The sequence below is a fragment of the Bombus vancouverensis genome, chromosome 5, assembly GCF_051014615.1.
Source record: "Bombus vancouverensis nearcticus chromosome 5, iyBomVanc1_principal, whole genome shotgun sequence".
Classification (NCBI taxonomy): Eukaryota; Metazoa; Arthropoda; class Insecta; order Hymenoptera; family Apidae; genus Bombus; species Bombus vancouverensis.
In genome coordinates this window covers 5,485,865-5,503,926 of record NC_134915.1, presented here as the reverse complement: position 1 = coordinate 5,503,926, position 18,062 = coordinate 5,485,865, and the positions used below count along the sequence as shown (strand labels likewise).

At 40.5% G+C, this 18,062-nt stretch overlaps 1 protein-coding gene across 2 annotated transcripts in view; it reads left to right on the top strand.

The window, feature by feature from the left end:
• The window catches only part of LOC117162185 (uncharacterized), a 47,556-nt gene extending 46,653 nt beyond the window's left edge, over positions 1-903 (top strand). For both annotated transcript variants that reach the window (XR_013058356.1, XR_013058358.1), the window contains exon 11: positions 93-903. The gene's annotated coding sequence lies outside the window, so the exon portion shown is untranslated. The remainder of the gene's footprint in view (positions 1-92) is intronic.
• The last annotated feature ends 17,159 nt before the right edge of the window (positions 904-18,062 follow it).

The following is an 18,062-nucleotide window of genomic DNA, read 5'->3' as shown; positions in this document are numbered from 1 at the left end:
GTAGTGTCCTCGGACCCCTACTGTACTCTTACCGCCGACTCTCACTGCCGACTTACCTATATCAAACGAGATAACAATAGCAATATTTGCAGAGGACACAGCGCTATTAGCTACCCACGCAGACCCGGTAATAGCCTCATCCACTCTCCAACGATGTCTCGACTCCATGGAAAAGTGGTTTCATAAATGGGGCTTCAAAGTCAACGAAAAAAAATCCACACATGTAACCTTCACGCTCCTGAAACAAACCTGCCCCCAGGTCACCATTAACAATACAATAATTCCTAGCAAGGACTCAGTCAAATACCTGGGCATGACCCTGGACAGGAGGCTAACTTGGAATAATCACATCACAGACAAAACAAAGCAACTCAAGGACAAACTCAAGAAATTCTATTGGCTCACTGGCCGACGCTCCAACCTAAGCACACAGAACAAAATTAGCCTCTACAAGACCGTAATAAAACCTGTCTGGACCTACGGAATCCAACTATGGGGAACAGCAAGTAACTCCAACATTGAAATACTTCAACGCTTCCAATCGAAGACGCTAAGATCCCTAATTGATGCACCTTGGTATGTAACCAATGAAACAATACACCGCGACCTCAAGATACCCACAGTCAAAAAGGAAATAGCAAAATATAGCGACAGATATAGCAAAAGAGTCAACAAACACCGAAACCCCCTAATCACTGGACTACTTGATACGACGGACCAGATTCGCAGATTGAAGAGGCACTACCCGCTAGACCTAAACGCTAGATTCAATTAGTTATCTAAATTAAGTAATATTTACTTATTCATAATACTTACTTATAAATTATACTTATCTATAATAAGTATTAACTTGTTATAAATAATCAGCCATGTCACTGCGCCACGCCAGAATAATTACTGAAAATTCTCAACGCGAGAATTGATTGTAATTTTAATAAATAAATAAATAAATAAAAAAATAAAAAAAAACCTTTGTTAGACAAAGCGTTCATCCCTTGACCGCGGCCTCATTCGGCGCCTGGCTGTCGCCTCATGAGTCATCTGGGTGAGTCGTTCCCAATTTACTTTGATTCTGAACCGAATGCTCATTAATTAAAGAATCCGTAGCCTCGAAATTTTCCGGTAAAAGAACGATATAGTAGTAATGCGAGGAATCGGAAATACTTGCGTTAAAAGTACGTCTCAGATTTTGTCCGTTGTACGTATTAACGGTTTTACATTGGAAATAACTTTTCACGTCCTTGCCGATAGTTATTTAAAGTATGACATTATGATTGGTCGCGAAATTTTAAGCCAAGGATTCGATGTAAATATTACGCACAAAAGCCTCGATATTTGAAAAACGAAGATAGTTAGTGCTTGCAATAAAACCGCCGAAAATGAGATCGATCTTAATGAAGTAGACACTGAGGTATTGGGTAATGATAAAAGCCGATTGATATCTATTCTCCAAAATTTTAAAGAGTCATTTATTACAGGTTTCCCGCGTTCTCGTGTAAAACGGGCCAGTTAGAGATTCGATTAATAGGTCCCAACATCACCACACAAAGAAGTCCTTATAGACTTAGCGAGGAAGAGCGGAGAATAGTGCAAGAGAGAATCAGCAAATTAATTCGAGCAAAAATCATAAGGCCTAGTAATTCACAATTCGCGAGCCCTATGTTACTCGTGAAGAAAAAGGACGGCTCAGATAGACTGTGTGTAGATTTTCGAACGTTAAATAAAAATACGGTCGCGGATCGGTATCCCCTACCCCTTATCGCGGACCAAATCGCGAGATTGCAAAAGGCGAGATACTTCATTAGCTTGGACATGGTCAGCGGATTCCATCAAATTCCCATTCATCCTAATTCGACAGAGTATACAGCGTTCGTTACACCCGACGGACAATACGAGTACATAACGATGCCGTTCGGGTTGAAAAATGCACCGTCCGTTTTCCAGAGGGCCATTCTCAATGCCTTAGGCGACCTCGCGTATTCATACGTTGTTGTTTACTTGGATGACGTCCTAATTATTGCCGACTCAATAGATCAAGCCCTAGAAAGATTGAACACCGTATTAAATACCCTCGTAGAAGCCGGATTTTCTTTTAACTTTTCAAAATGTTCTTTTCTAAAGACATCGGTACTCTATTTGGGATATGTATTGGGTCATCCCATAAGTTCGTGCCGTTTTTCGAGCGGTTATATATGTTATTTTTTCTAAACACCTATGAATCGTTGTCTTAGGTATTTTCAGAACATTTGACATCTCTTGAACTGTCAAACTTCGTGATTTTTCAATAACATCCCGAATTTTATCTTCGTCTGTCTGAGGAGGACGCCCGGAGCGTTCCTCATCTTCTAAACAGAAATTCCCAGCTCTAAAACGTTGAAACCACTTCCTACAGGTGCGAGATGAAAGCGCATTTTCTCCGTAAACAGCACATATGTTTTTCGTGGCAATTGTTATTTCCTTTCCGAAATGCATATAACATGAGATGTCGAAAATGGATACGCATTTCACTCATGATTTTTTACTGTTATAAGTCACTGTGTTCACTTTATTACGATCTTATACCCACGAAAATCTGCTCTAGCCTGTTCTCGATCAGCTAAGCTCAAGTGCATTGGTCCCTTATCGCCGTATGTTTATAAATCGACACATGAAATGTATATATGAGAAAAGTCGGCACGAACTTATGGAATGACCTAATAATTCATGACGGAGAAGTTCGTCCCAACCCGGGTAAAATACACGCCTTGAGTTCTTTATCTACGCCAACGACCGTCACACAACTCAGGCAATTCATAGGTTTAGCCTCTTACTTCCGAAAATTGGTCCCTAAATTCTCACAGGTAATGAAACCCTTGTATGCACTTACTTCCGGTAATAAAAGCATAACTTGGACGGATAGACATGAAAAAATAAGGGAAAGGCAATCTCCGTCCTGACAGACGTGTCGGTGTTAATTATCCGATAGAACTACATATTGACGCTAGTTCTGAAGGATATGGGGCTATTTTAATGCATAAGGTTGAAGGTAAAAATAGAGTAGTGGAATATTACAGTAAAAGGACTAGCCCTGCGGAATCTAGGTATCATTCCTATGAACTAGAAACGTTAGCAGTTGTAAACGCCGTCAAGCATTTCCGTCACTATCTACACGGACGAGAATTTCTTATCGTCACTGATTGCAATTCCTTGAAGACATCCAGTAATAAGGTACATTTAAATGACAGGGTTTACAGGTGGTGGGCTTACCTACAAACTTTTACCTTTGACATTATGTATCGGGAAGGCAAACGAATGACCCACGTAGATTTCTTTTCGCGAAGCCCCGTAAGACTTGGATCGCCGTACGATCAACAAAGTTACAGAGAAAGAAATCAATCTGACCAAAATCTCCGAAGATTGGCTATTAGCGGAACAACGTCGCAATTCCCAAATTACAGAAATCGCCAATAAATTGCAAAACGATGAGCTCGCGGACGATATCGCGAATACGTAGGAACTACAATCCGGCACCCTTTATCGTAAGATACAAAGGAAAGGCAGAACTCTCTGCTTGCCCATTGTCCCAAGAGGTTTTAGGTGACCCGTTATTAATCATGTGCATCAGTCAATTATGCACTTAGGTTGGGATAAGACACTCGAGAAGCTGTACGAGTATTACTGGTTCGAAGGAATGGCGAAATATGTTCGTAAATTCGTAGAGAACTGTCATGCTTGTCCAGTTTTTAAGACGAGTTCGGGTAAAATATAAGCCGAACTACATCCCATACCTAACACCAGCATACCCTGGCATACGGTTCACATGGACATAACGGGCAAATTAAGCGGTAAGAGTGACTCGAAAGAATACGTCATTGTTTTGGTCGACGCTTTTACAAAATTCATATAACTGCATCATACCCGTAAACTAGATTCCCTTAACACCATTACAGCACTTAAGTCCGCTATATTTTTATTCGACAATCCCTGCCGGATAATAGCGGACCAAGGAAGATGTTTTACGGACAATGAATTTCAAGATTTTTACCAAGCTAAACACATAAAACTTCACCTACTAACGACCGGTGCTGGTAGAGCTAATGGGCAGGTAGAGCGTATCATGGGTACCCTGAAGAACATGTTTACAACCGTAGAAACGACCGGGCGATCATGTCAAGACGCGATTGGTGAGATACAACTAGCCATGATTTGCACCACCAATCGTGTAACCAAATCAAGTCCTCTAGAATTATTAGTTGGGAAGGCAGCAAGGCCCTACGGCTTATCGTTGCCTGATAATCGAGAATGGTCCATCATGTCATTACGATCGGACTGGTAATCCACAGGACGTAACCAGCACTTTGAATACTAACCATAATGTTACTGATTTTTGTTTTTATTTTGTTACTGAACATTCGATCAAATATTTTGTTGTTGAATTAGACTCTTGGCTTATTGGAACATTTATTTAAATTGTAAATAACGTCAGTTGTATTGAGTCTAATGTTAGAGAAACCCAATATTTTAGATACGCCCGAGGATGTGTGATAGTCAGAATAGCCGTGTCGGAGATGAAAGGAACACCGTGGCCTTCCCTTTGGAATTCTTCGGAAAATCCCCAACATTTTAGTCTATAATTTAGCTCTATTATAATTGTCCGAGATTTGTGATGATGAGCTGGGGCTCGAGGCGACAACTAGTTGCTGAACGTAGTCGCGGTCACGGGATGGACGTTTTTACCTAACAGAGGTATGGAATAATTCTATAGCTCCCCTGAAAAGAAATAGTTGTAGCGGCACTCAATAGTAAAGATTCCAACGATTCCAAAGATTCCAAGTTTCTGCCCCGTGACTCACCACACACAGACTATTCTTCGGGCAAGATGATCACCAGATGTCGATGCATCTCCACAGTACATGTTCAGCCAGCCTGAGAACCCCCTATAAATCTTAAGATTTAGTTAATTATGGTCCTTCAAACAGACAAACAGTCTTTGTTCCAACTACGGGAAGATACGGGATATCTATTTTTCTCACGAACGACACTTTCCACTAGCAACTTTCCCTCAAGGGCGGTTAGCATCCTTCTCTAACCACCAACATGGAAATTCACCAATTAACAGCAACGTCAATTTCCCTCACTTTCCGAACGAAGACTTTTCTCCACGAATCTGATGATCTCGTGCCTTTAGACACACCCCATCATAGCTCTCCTCTGAAGCATCATCGGAAAGTCATTTTCTTGTGAGGTCGCATTAGCGAGTTACATAGCGTCTTTACGCTCGGTGGATATTCTATGTTTTAGCAAAGAGTTGGTTCAATAATATTTGTACCGTAGCCAAGCAAGTCGAGTACCACTGGAGCTTTGGAAGAAAGTGCATTCTGTTATCCTGTTAACCGCGGATTCGTTATGTTATGTTCGTATGAAGAAATGTTTTCAAAAAATACATAACTCACTTCCATGAGTTTATTTATCAAAAGAATGTTGTCTAATGAATTATAAATTGCAAAGTGATTCTTAAAAAATAACGTTTGTGATGTCGTCACTTTTTCTACTTTGTAATTTATGGAGTTGATCCGTGTGACTTCTAAACGGCTCATATAGGACCTCCTTAAGATATTCTTTCGAATGGCACTCGTAGCCGATTGCAATTTTGTTGGGTAGATAACAATTTATATTAAATTTTAGGTAGATACAAATTTGTTGATAGATAACAAATATGACTCATGTAACTTATATCTCAGTAGTAGTTCAGAATTAATCGCAGTGTTTGGCCCAAATCACTGCCGACGTCCTTTTTTAAAAGGAGCTGGTCATTTTTTTCGTACTGCGCGTTTTGGTTTGTAAGTTTGACACTGTTGCATTCGCGTTAACTAATTTCTTAGATGGAGATTCTGCGCTCGTCTTGAATTCTGAAAGGCTCGAAGATCAAATACTGAAGTCCTTATTGAGCTACTTCACTAACCATATGGTACGTGCTAGATGTTATTTTATATCACTTTTTGGCGACTGCTTTCCTCATTTGCGTGAAAAATGAGTAGCCTTAGATCCTTATTTTGTCGAAATCGAAACGAAACTAGACTCCAACTTAATATTCTGACTGAACTCTTATCGTCATTTAGAATCAACCCGTAGAAATTGCAACCATTACACTGAATAATTGTACGTCTTAGTTACAATTGTGTCAACGCCCCGTTAGCCGCGCTGGAAACACTCGTTCCCGGCCGATCATGAAAGTTAAGCAGCAGCGGTCACGGAGCGGTCTAGGATGGGTGACTGCTCCGTGAGGTGTTGACGAAGACGAGACGCGCACAAGCCATTTTTCGTCCTTAGAGTTGGGCCCCTCTGGGGCGCTGGATGGTCGAAGCACACAAGGCAAAGCCTCCGGGTGAATATCAATAAGGAGAGACAGCGCTAGGGGCAATGCCCTCCCCCCTAACGCCAATTCAATAGTCAGGAAGTATTAGGACTGGCTAAAACAAAAGAACGCGGTAAGGGGGTGCAACTGAAGTTAATTCATAAGAGGTTCCTGGAGCACCCCCGTCATACGCGTAGGATGGTCATCGTGGAGTTTTAGTCGGTAAGAGCCCGACACTACTCTGCCGTTACGCAATTATTGCAACAGCAGGGTGTCCATGAGGATTTCTCCACGTACAAAAAAAAAGTTACAGTTGTACGATTTATGGAACATATATGTTCGAGATTTGGAGTGGACGTCAAGTTATGGCTCGGACAGTACATTTCGCTGTTTTGGGAATGAAAGCTGCCTCCCCAAACTGTAAACCCGATGACGTAGGGTTTAGGGAAAACCCTGACAATACCGGAGGATATGCTCCCTCGAGAGTACAAGTAAACCAGGGAAAACCCAGGAACGGATGTAAGGACGAGACTCAGCGGCCGGGGGTAGTATCCACATACTAGGACAGTCTTCATGAGAGTGTCACGTAAACTTAAGAGTTGGTTGATGAAATAAAATAGCTGAGTCGTAACACAACTATTAATTTTGTTTTAATTAAACTTTATTATGAATTCAGCAATCACAATGTAACACACACTGAATTATCATAAATCACAATTCACTCCAACCACGTTATGTAAGACTTAGTTACAACGATACGTTAAGTACGCGACTGTTATAAGGGTAGAACCGGTAAAGATGTGTTGACTATTCTAAGGATACAGAATAAGTGAGTTTTTCTGGTGATACTATGTCTGAGGAAGGCTAGGGGTGGGTGTGTCTAAGGACACAGGACTGTCGGATTTGTTGATACCAATTTTGGCTAAGGAAGTGAGGGCAGTAGACACCGTCTCCGATTGAATAATAAGACGGTTGGTGGACCAGAAAGAGTTTTAGCCGCCCTCGCGAGAAAGTTGCTAACGGAACATACCAGATGTGAAGAAAACCAACTTTCTAAGCTAACACGTGGTAGACAATAAACGTAAAGGGAAATCTAAAGCAGGAAATACTCGCTTGGTCCGAAGGACCTTAACTATGAAAATGTCAAGACCCCTGGTGGGTACTTAAGACTATTGAGGGTACGCACCAAGAATGTGCAGACATCTGGGTGCCACCCTGTCCGCGGTGTGTGGCCTGGTCTCTGATGTGAATCGACGTTACAAGAGTGTCGTACAATTCGGACGAAAAACTACATCTTTTTCAGTCTCAACGTTCGCGCGTCAAGCGTTTGCACTAGTTACATTGCATATACTATGTACGCTGTTTACAATATATGCACTACTTGTACTACAATATTTTACGTTATCTAATAATTATCATAATTTATAAATACGATAATTATTTAATTAACTTAATTAATCTTAACTATAAAAATATATGTTTTTAGATAAGACGCTCAAAACTATGAAAATGAAAGTTTTTACATGGAAACCAAGTAGTCAACATGCGTCGTTATTGGCTATCATTTGGTTCAATGAGATATTTGGCTTACGTGTATTTGAATCAGCAGGACGTCTACGATATAGTTGGAATATAATATACGTTGGCACATGCACCATTTTATATTTTATCTTATTGTATACGACAATAGCATCCAACCACGAAGATTGGCCTGCATACGAAGAGATCAATTATAAATTTGCTTTGTACGTCAACGTTATAGTTGCTGGCAACTGTGTTCTTTTTGGATTTATCTACACAGGAGTACGTATTTTTATATGAATATATCGAAGAAAGCATAAAAATAATTTAACGAAGTAAGGAATTGTGCGAAGGAATGTTGTTTTACTCGCTACGTTTATAACCACAAAATCATCTTAAAGTTTATAATTTACATACAATCATATTAAAGTAGAAATTAACTAATATAACATTTTTGAACGCGTGGAAAAACAATTATCCCTCAAAGGAGATTTTGATATTATTTAGAAGGAGAAGACAGCAGAAAACCGATTTCTTTGTTCTTTCTGTATTAATTATATGTCGGGTTTACATTAAAATTAGGGTTAGGGGCGCGAAACAAATCTTCATTTGGATTACACATTGTCGTTATGCAATAGAACAGAACTAGTTACAGAACTTGACAAGTAACCGTGGTACTTAGATACTCGGGAAGCTAATGACAATGATCCTAGGTTCAATAACGAATCCGCGGTCAACGGGATAACAGGATGCGCTTTCTTCCAAGGCCCAAATCGTACTCGACTTGCTTGCCTACGATGGAAGTATAACTAAACTAACTCTTTGTTAAAACGTGGAATATCCACCGAGCGTAAAGACGCTAAGTAACTCGCTAATACGACCTCACGAGAGAATGATTTTCCGTCGCGATGACGCTGCAGAGGAAAACTATGAGGAGTGTGTCTAAGGACACGAGATCATTGGATTCTTTGAGGATAGCCTTCGTTCAGAAAGTGAGGGAAATTGACGTTGCTGTTAATTGGTCAATTTCTATGTTGGTGGTTAGACAAGGTACTAGCCGCCCTCGAGGGAAAGCTGCACGTGTACTGTGGAAACGCATCGACATCTGGCAATCATCTTACATGAAGAATGGGGTCTGCAAGTGGCGAGCTACGGGGCAGAGGCCGTTGGAATGTTTACTGTTGAGTGTTACAAATATTTCCTTTTTAAAGAGAGCTATAGAATTACTCCATGCCTCTGCCAGACAAAGCGTTCATCCCGTGACCGCGGCTACGTTTGGCGACTGGCTGTCGCCTGAGGCCCAAGCTCATTATCACAAATCTCAAACAAATACAATCGAATCGAAATACAATTGTTTAATTACGCCTATGATAGATTACGGTGTTAGGGGATTATCCCGAAGTTCCAAAGGGGAGGCTTCGATGTCCTTTCATCTCCGACATATGCATATGCGTAACTAGCTCGCTTCGCTCGTTCGATAAAATTTAGTCCAAACCGAAACCCACACATGAAAAATTTTAAAAACAATGTTTTTCCTAAAAATCGGATCCAAAAAGAATTGGTTTGGACTATATTTCTATAGTCCGTCTCCCAATGTTGACAATTCCTTCGCTTGCTCCTATCCAACAAGCTAAAATACTTATTAATTAACAATGTAATAGACTGATAGTTGTAAAATCAGTAAGAATGATATTTCATTTGGGAAAATGCTAGTTAGAAACATAAATCAAAGCATGTCTTTGCTTGAACGTACACTTATAGGGTTATATAATAAAGGGCTATAAAATTGTATCGGTTAAATGATACAAACGCATATTTTCATTTGACGATTGCAAAGAAAATAAAGTGGGGGGGGGCGGTTTTATTGCAAGCACTAACTATCTTCGTTTTTCAAATATCGAGGCTTTTGTGCGTAATATTTACATCGAATCCTTGGCTTAAAATTTCGCGACCAATCATAATGTCATACTTTAAATAACTATCGGCAAGGACGTGAAAAGTTATTTCCAATGTAAAACCGTTAATACGTACAACGGACAAAATCTGAGACGTACTTTTAACGCAAGTATTTCCGATTCCTCGCATTACTACTATATCGTTCTTTTACCGGAAAATTTCGAGGCTACGGATTCTTTAATTAATGAGCATTCGGTTCAGAATCAAAGTAAATTGGGAACGACTCACCCAGATGACTCATGAGGCGACAGCCAGGCGCCGAATGAGGCCGCGGTCAAGGGATGAACGCTTTGTCTAACAAAGGTTTTTTTTTATTTTTTTATTTATTTATTTATTTATTAAAATTACAATCAATTCTCGCGTTGAGAATTTTCAGTAATTATTCTGGCGTGGCGCAGTGACATGGCTGATTATTTATAACAAGTTAATACTTATTATAGATAAGTATAATTTATAAGTAAGTATTATGAATAAGTAAATATTACTTAATTTAGATAACTAATTGAATCTAGCGTTTAGGTCTAGCGGGTAGTGCCTCTTCAATCTGCGAATCTGGTCCGTCGTATCAAGTAGTCCAGTGATTAGGGGGTTTCGGTGTTTGTTGACTCTTTTGCTATATCTGTCGCTATATTTTGCTATTTCCTTTTTGACTGTGGGTATCTTGAGGTCGCGGTGTATTGTTTCATTGGTTACATACCAAGGTGCATCAATTAGGGATCTTAGCGTCTTCGATTGGAAGCGTTGAAGTATTTCAATGTTGGAGTTACTTGCTGTTCCCCATAGTTGGATTCCGTAGGTCCAGACAGGTTTTATTACGGTCTTGTAGAGGCTAATTTTGTTCTGTGTGCTTAGGTTGGAGCGTCGGCCAGTGAGCCAATAGAATTTCTTGAGTTTGTCCTTGAGTTGCTTTGTTTTGTCTGTGATGTGATTATTCCAAGTTAGCCTCCTGTCCAGGGTCATGCCCAGGTATTTGACTGAGTCCTTGCTAGGAATTATTGTATTGTTAATGGTGACCTGGGGGCAGGTTTGTTTCAGGAGCGTGAAGGTTACATGTGTGGATTTTTTTTCGTTGACTTTGAAGCCCCATTTATGAAACCACTTTTCCATGGAGTCGAGACATCGTTGGAGAGTGGATGAGGCTATTACCGGGTCTGCGTGGGTAGCTAATAGCGCTGTGTCCTCTGCAAATGTTGCTATTGTTACCTCGTTTGATATAGGTAAGTCGGCAGTGTAGATGGAGTACAGTAGGGGTCCGAGGACACTACCTTGGGGTATGCCGGATTCTATTGGGAATGTTGCGGAAGTGGCGTCTAGGCATTTAACCATGAATTGTCTATTGGTTAGGTAGGATTTTAGGATGGAGTAGTAGGGATGAGGTAGGATCTTTTTAAGCTTGTATAGTAGCCCTTCATGCCATACTTTGTCGAATGCCTGTTGGATGTCTAGGAAAACCGCTGAGCAATATTTTTTCTTTTCGAGTGTTTGGCTGATCGTATGGGTTATGCGATGGATTTGCTCTACCGTCGAATGTTGTTTTCGGAAGCCGAATTGGTGATGTGGGAGTGTTTTCAAGTCCTCTAGGAGTGGAAGGAGTCGATTCGTGAGCATCTTCTCGAATAGTTTAGACAAGGTAGGTAAAAAATTGATGGGGCGATGGGAGCTGGTTTCATATATCGGTTTACCGGGTTTAGGGATGAGGGTAATCAGTGAGATTTTCCAGGCCTTAGGATAATGTTCAAGGCGAAGGATAGCATTAAAAATCGATGTGATGAGTGCGATCCCTTTTATGGGAAGTTTCTTGCTTGCTTTATTGCCTATTAGGTCGTGCCCTGCTGCTTTCTTGGGATTTAGGCGACTGATTGATTCTGTAGTCTGTGCAGAAGTGAAGGGTTCAATAGGAGGGGACATTTGGAAGGGGGTGTGCAAGTATTCAATAACGTCAGCGGCAGCTTTGGAGGAATGGGATTTGAATACTTTAGACAAGTATTTAGAAAACAGATCGGCTACATCAGTGATAATACATCGACGGTCGACTTTCGAACACTTTTGGACACATCACCACCTTATCATCATAGCATACACCAAGACTGTGACGCACCTTAGTCCACATCAGAGATAGGATATGGACCCCCGACCTTTGGACACTTTTGGATACATCACCACCTTATCATCATAGCATACACCAAGGCTGTGATGCACCAAAGTCCACATCAGAGATAGGATATGGACCCCCGACCTTCGGACACTTTTCTACATCATAACCTACACCTAGCCCCTCAACATCCTAAAACCAAAACGTATATAAACCGAGACTTCACCCAGCTCGGGCAGTTCTTGTTCCTCTTCTAGTTGCTGTACTCATACAACCCCTATTCTCCGGTTCGGTGTTATTTTGTAAGTGTGAACATTTATAATAAAGTTTTATAAAGGAAAATAAGTAGTTGGGTTACGACTCAGCCTTCTTACTACCACCCAAGTACCAACTTTACGTGACATTTTTGGCGATCCTGCCAGGATCTATTCACTTCAGTGCAAACGAAATTACGATTTCGGCGTACGCGCATCATTGAAGATCGAAGGATCAGCGGACCCAGTGCGAATCTTTGCTACTACGAAGCCCTGCAGTAACTTTCAACGTTCCATTACGGTGAAACTAGACGAGAGGACTACGGTCAGCGCAGAGCAAGCCTACGAATAAGATTCGGAATCTAGAACCAACCAGAGAGGAAACATCCCTGAGACTCCTCAACGGTCATAGCTACTACGGTAAGCTGAAAAATCTGGATTCATTTTCACGATACCGTGTGAGAAAACCCAGTTTCTCAAGCGCTTCGAGTCCAAATAGCAACAGTAGTTCAGACTCAATAAGCTCAATTAGAATCATGCCCGCATCACAAAAAGACAAAGTCGAAACTATTGAAACCGTTTCTACAAACGGAGGTACGGACAATTCGATTCGTGCCATACTCGACGTAATTCAAAAACAAATTGAAATTCTTGCGCAACGTGTAGAAGAGACACAACGGACGGCCGACAGTGAAAATAAGAAGCGTGCAGCGGAAATAGAACTATTAGGCAAAAATATCTCTAAAATAAAAATAGGACGCGACGCTACTACAGAACTAGGCTCCCTTATTACTATGGACGAATCTGTTGCCGCGAGAGATAGAACTTCCCCACCATGCGTTCCAATTCGAACAGAAGAAGACAACCATCCCTCTTACGAAGACCGTCCACCGCAATTCGCCTCTCCGAGCTTACGGGCCAAAGACGCGATAGTATGTATTCCGCAATTAAACGGCGAAGACAATATCGGAGTAGAAGAATTCATACGCGAAGTACGCGAATTACGAGCCATGTGTAGCGAACCCACGCTACCATTAAAAATGATCAAAATCGGGAAAATCACGGGTAAAGCCGCAATGGCCATCTGCAATATACCGATATACGAATACGGACACCTGTACGATGCCCTAAGACGAAACGTAGCCACCCAAGACTCTGTTAGAGAACATCAAGACCAGCTACGCGAAACGAGACAGCGTCACGACGAAAGTGTGCAAAGTTATATCATCAGGTTCCGCAGAGGGCTCAATAAGTTACAATACAGTATAACGAACGAATACCGTGACGAAATTACTAGACGAGCTATGAACGACAGGATTTTAAAAGATTCCGTGATCGATTTTATCCGAGGCCTGAAAGGCGAAATAGGACAATTACTACTCGCCAATCCACCATACAATATCCTTGAAGCCGAAAAGAAAGCCACCGACATCGAGCGATTCTTCAGGGAAGATCGAAATCGACGACTAAAACCAATAGAACGATTACGACTTCCTGAGCAGCAAAGACTAACAACCAATAATCCTAATCCGATCACTAAAAAACCAACTCCAACACCCTATCCAATGCCAAGAAGCTTCCGACAAACCGAACAAATACCACCTGCCCAAAGGACACAATTAAAATGCTTCAAATGCAACCAAATCGGACATGTCTCCAGTCAATGTAAAAATTTTCGAACACCCAGCCAATTTCCGAGACCACCAGCAGTCCACAATCTCGAGACACACAAGGAAGAAATAGAGGAACCAATAGACCAGACCTACGAATTAACGCCACAACAGGAAGACTACCCACAGTACTTTTACGATCCGACGGACAGCGACATAAATTCCTCATTGACAGCGGAGCAGGAATTAATATACTCAAGCGAAGATGCGTATTACGACCAAGAATAACAAAAGAACGGAAATTCTCAATGGGACACTCTAAATTTAAAACCAACGAACACGCTTTGATAAAACTATTTGGCAAAACTCTAGAATTTTTTGTGGTAGAAGACAACTTTCCAATTATAGAAGACGGCATACTCGGTTTGCCAGCCCTATCTAAATTCAAATTTGAACTCTCGAATCAACAATTAAAACTTGACAATAATATACTTTTATTGCAACAGGAAAACGACGTACCTCCAAAACAAGCAGTGTCAAAAACAGTCTACCTGGAAGGAAAACCGACAACGATATGCTTTATCAATGGTGGTGAGTGCCCAGCCAAAATGACTAATTTTATCGAAAATTCAAATACGTATGATCAAGTCTCCACGTTTAAAGATTTAGTTAGACTTTCGCATATAGAGAAAACCCTCCGTGAACCAATCGAAAAGATATTGCTGTTCTACCTCGACGTATTCAATCTAGAGACCGACTTATTACCATGCACTAATCTTGCTAAACACACAATAACGTTAAAAGAAAATAAAATCATTAACAGAAAATCTTACCGACCGCCTGAATGCCATAAAGAAGAAATCAAACGACAAATGGACGAAATGCTACAAAAGAACATTATAGAACCATCTGATTCTCCTTACAATTCACCAGTCTGGGTAGTACCAAAAAAGGCAGACGCCTCAGGGAAACAGAAATGGCGAATTGTAATAGACTTCAGAAAAATAAACGAACTAACTGACCAGGACGCATATCCATTACCTGACATAGACGACATACTATCCCAACTAGGCAACGCAAAATTCTTCTCAGCCCTCGATTTATCCTCCGGATTCCACCAAATCCCAATGGACTCTAAAAGACTCTAAAAAGTACACAGCATTCTCCACACCACAAGGACACTATCATTACAATAGGATGCCATTCGGTTTAAAGAATGCACCTGCAACATTTCAACGCATGATGGATACCGCGCTAAGAGGACTCATAAATAAACGTTGCTTCGTATATTTAGACGACATTATAATATTCGGACAGTCGATTGAAGAGCACAATAGCAACCTCGCGATAGTATTGCAACGCCTACGCGAACTCGGACTCAAAATACAGCCGGACAAATGCGAATTTCTCAAACCAGAATTAGAATATCTTGGACATATAGTAACCGCCGAAGGTGTAAAGCCAAATCCCAAAAAATTAGAAGCCGTTAGCAATTTCAAACAGCCACGTAATCCCACAGACATCAAATCGTTCTTAGGACTAGCAGGTTATTACCGTAAGTTCATCAGAAACTTTTCTAAGATCGCGAAACCATTGACCGAACTTACAAAAAAGGAGACACCATTTCATTGGACAGATAAAACCCAGGAAGCATTCCAGACATTAAAAAACAAACTCTGTTCATCACCCGTACTAAAATTCCCAGACTTTGCGAAACCATTCACATTAACGACTGACGCCAGTAACGAAGGTATAGGTGCAATCTTATCACAGGACGGACATTCATGTTGTTATATCTCGCGAACTCTAAACCCACCGGAACGAAATTATTCCACTACAGAAAAAGAACTTTTAGCAATAGTATGGGCCGTGAAACGCCTCCGACAATATCTGTTAGGACGGAAATTCCTCATCCGAACCGATCACCAAGCACTAAAATGGTTAGAGAATTGCAAAGACCCCTCATCACGCTTGATGAGATGGCGATTAAAACTAGAAGAATACGAACACGACATAGAATACACGAAAGGAAAAGATAATACTGCAGCCGACGCACTATCTAGAATACATGTTCTGACCAGACGACGCGAAAATTTGAACATAGAACTCGATAAAAAATATCACGATTGGGAAAAATCTACCGACGCGTTACCCAAAATTCTCAAAATGACTCCGAACCGTAAATCTTTCTATCAATTATCCAAAACAGAGCTAGGAAATTACGACAGAATCGAATGGTTAACCAAACTAAACGAAATTATTCATACAACGAGAAGATAGGTATAGGCGACGACAGTTTCACAGAAACCGAGAAGAACGCGATCAAACAAATTTTACTATTCCTGAACGACACCGTAAAAGAATTAAATTTTGCATGGGAACCAATTCAAACATATAGCGACGAAGAAATAGACGAATTATTGAAAGAAAATCACGATTTAGTAGGACACCCCGGTATACAAAAGACATACGATCGCATTCGTGAACGGCACGGAGTACCAGATTTGATGAAACGTATACAACAACATATAGAATCATGCGACACCTGTCAAACATCTAAAACTACACGTATCAGACCGCGCGAAGAACCTTGTATCACCGACACACCCCTCGAACCAAACGATAAAATTGCTATGGACTTATTAGGCCCACTGAAAAAGACGAAAAAAGGCGATCAGTACATTCTATCCATACATGACGAATTGACAAAATACTTAATACTCGTACCACTAAAAACTCAGCAAACGGAAACAATTTGGAACGCACTCTTGAATCATTACATTTACATCTTTTCCGCTCCAAAAAAGATATTAACTGACCGCGGACAGAATTTTATATCTAGTTTAATGCAACAGTACGAAGACGCGTTCAAAATCAAACATATCAAAACGACATCCTTCCACCCACAAAGTAACGGATCGTTAGAACGGACACACGCAGTAATAACAGACATGTTAAAATCGATACAGCGAAATTCGGATGAAGAATGGGACGATCAACTTAACTTTGTATGCCTTGCATATAACACAATGATACACGACTCTACTGGTTACACGCCATTCGAACTCACATTCGGACACCAAGCCAATCTTCCCTCCACAATATCCAAGAATCCCCAACGCACATACGCAGACGAAGTCACGTTCCGCAAAAAGGAATGGGACTCTAGACTCCGACACGCTCGCGAAACATTGATCAAAAGTAAACAGCGATATCAGCGCGATCAAAAACGTAAAATTATAAAACCTCAATCAGTTTTCAAAGAAGGAGACACTGTTTTAATACATAACGATCATAAAAGGCATAAACTTGATGTGGAATGGTTAGGACCGTACATTGATAAAGTATGTACTCCATACTATCTGATTCAAGACAAAAAGATACACGGTAATCGTTTAAAACCTTACTTTCCAGGTCGACGCTCCTCTTTGCCGGAATAGTATCCGCGCAAATAAATATTACACCATTAGAAGGAAACTCTGTATTCGTAGAAAACATAGGAAAAGGATATTTATACAGCGACACTGCCAATGTAATAGTAGGATTAGACACTAGCGACATATACGAACAGATAAGCGCAATAGCTTAATAATCAGCAAACAATACGTCGAAGAGTTAGGCGGATTACAAAATCGCATCAATAACCTAAAACAACTCGCAAAACACTTGAAAGCGTTAACACATACCCGGAGCACACGAGGTTTGCTTAACATCATAGGTTCCGTATCGAAAAGTCTGTTCGGGACTCTCGACGATGATGATCTTACGCTCATAAACAAAAATATGGACAAACTATTCGATGATAATAATAAAATCAAGACCATAATAGCTAATCAAACAGCACTTATTAGAAAAATTGTAAACTCAGAAAACCTAAACCACTTAGAGAGATCATATAGTGATATATTAAAATTACAACAGCAGGCAAATATCGATAGATCTATGCTTAAGATGATCATGAAAGTCGACACCGCGATGCAAACTTTACACTTCCAATTAGATGAAATACTTAACGTCATGATATTAGGCAAACAAGGAATAATTAGTCCACAAATACTTGACCCCAATGAATTCATAGAAAATTACGCCAAGGCAATAGGTAGCCAGATGTACAACACCGCGATTTCTGCCAAAACCGAACATTTTCAATTCATACTCGACATCAGTGATCTTAAAATCTTCACAATAGATGACAAAATATTTTTCAAAATCATAGTACCTTTAGTCTCTAACACAGAATGGAACATATTACAAGTATATCCTATCCCGAGTAAAAGAAATGGAGTATTTTTGGC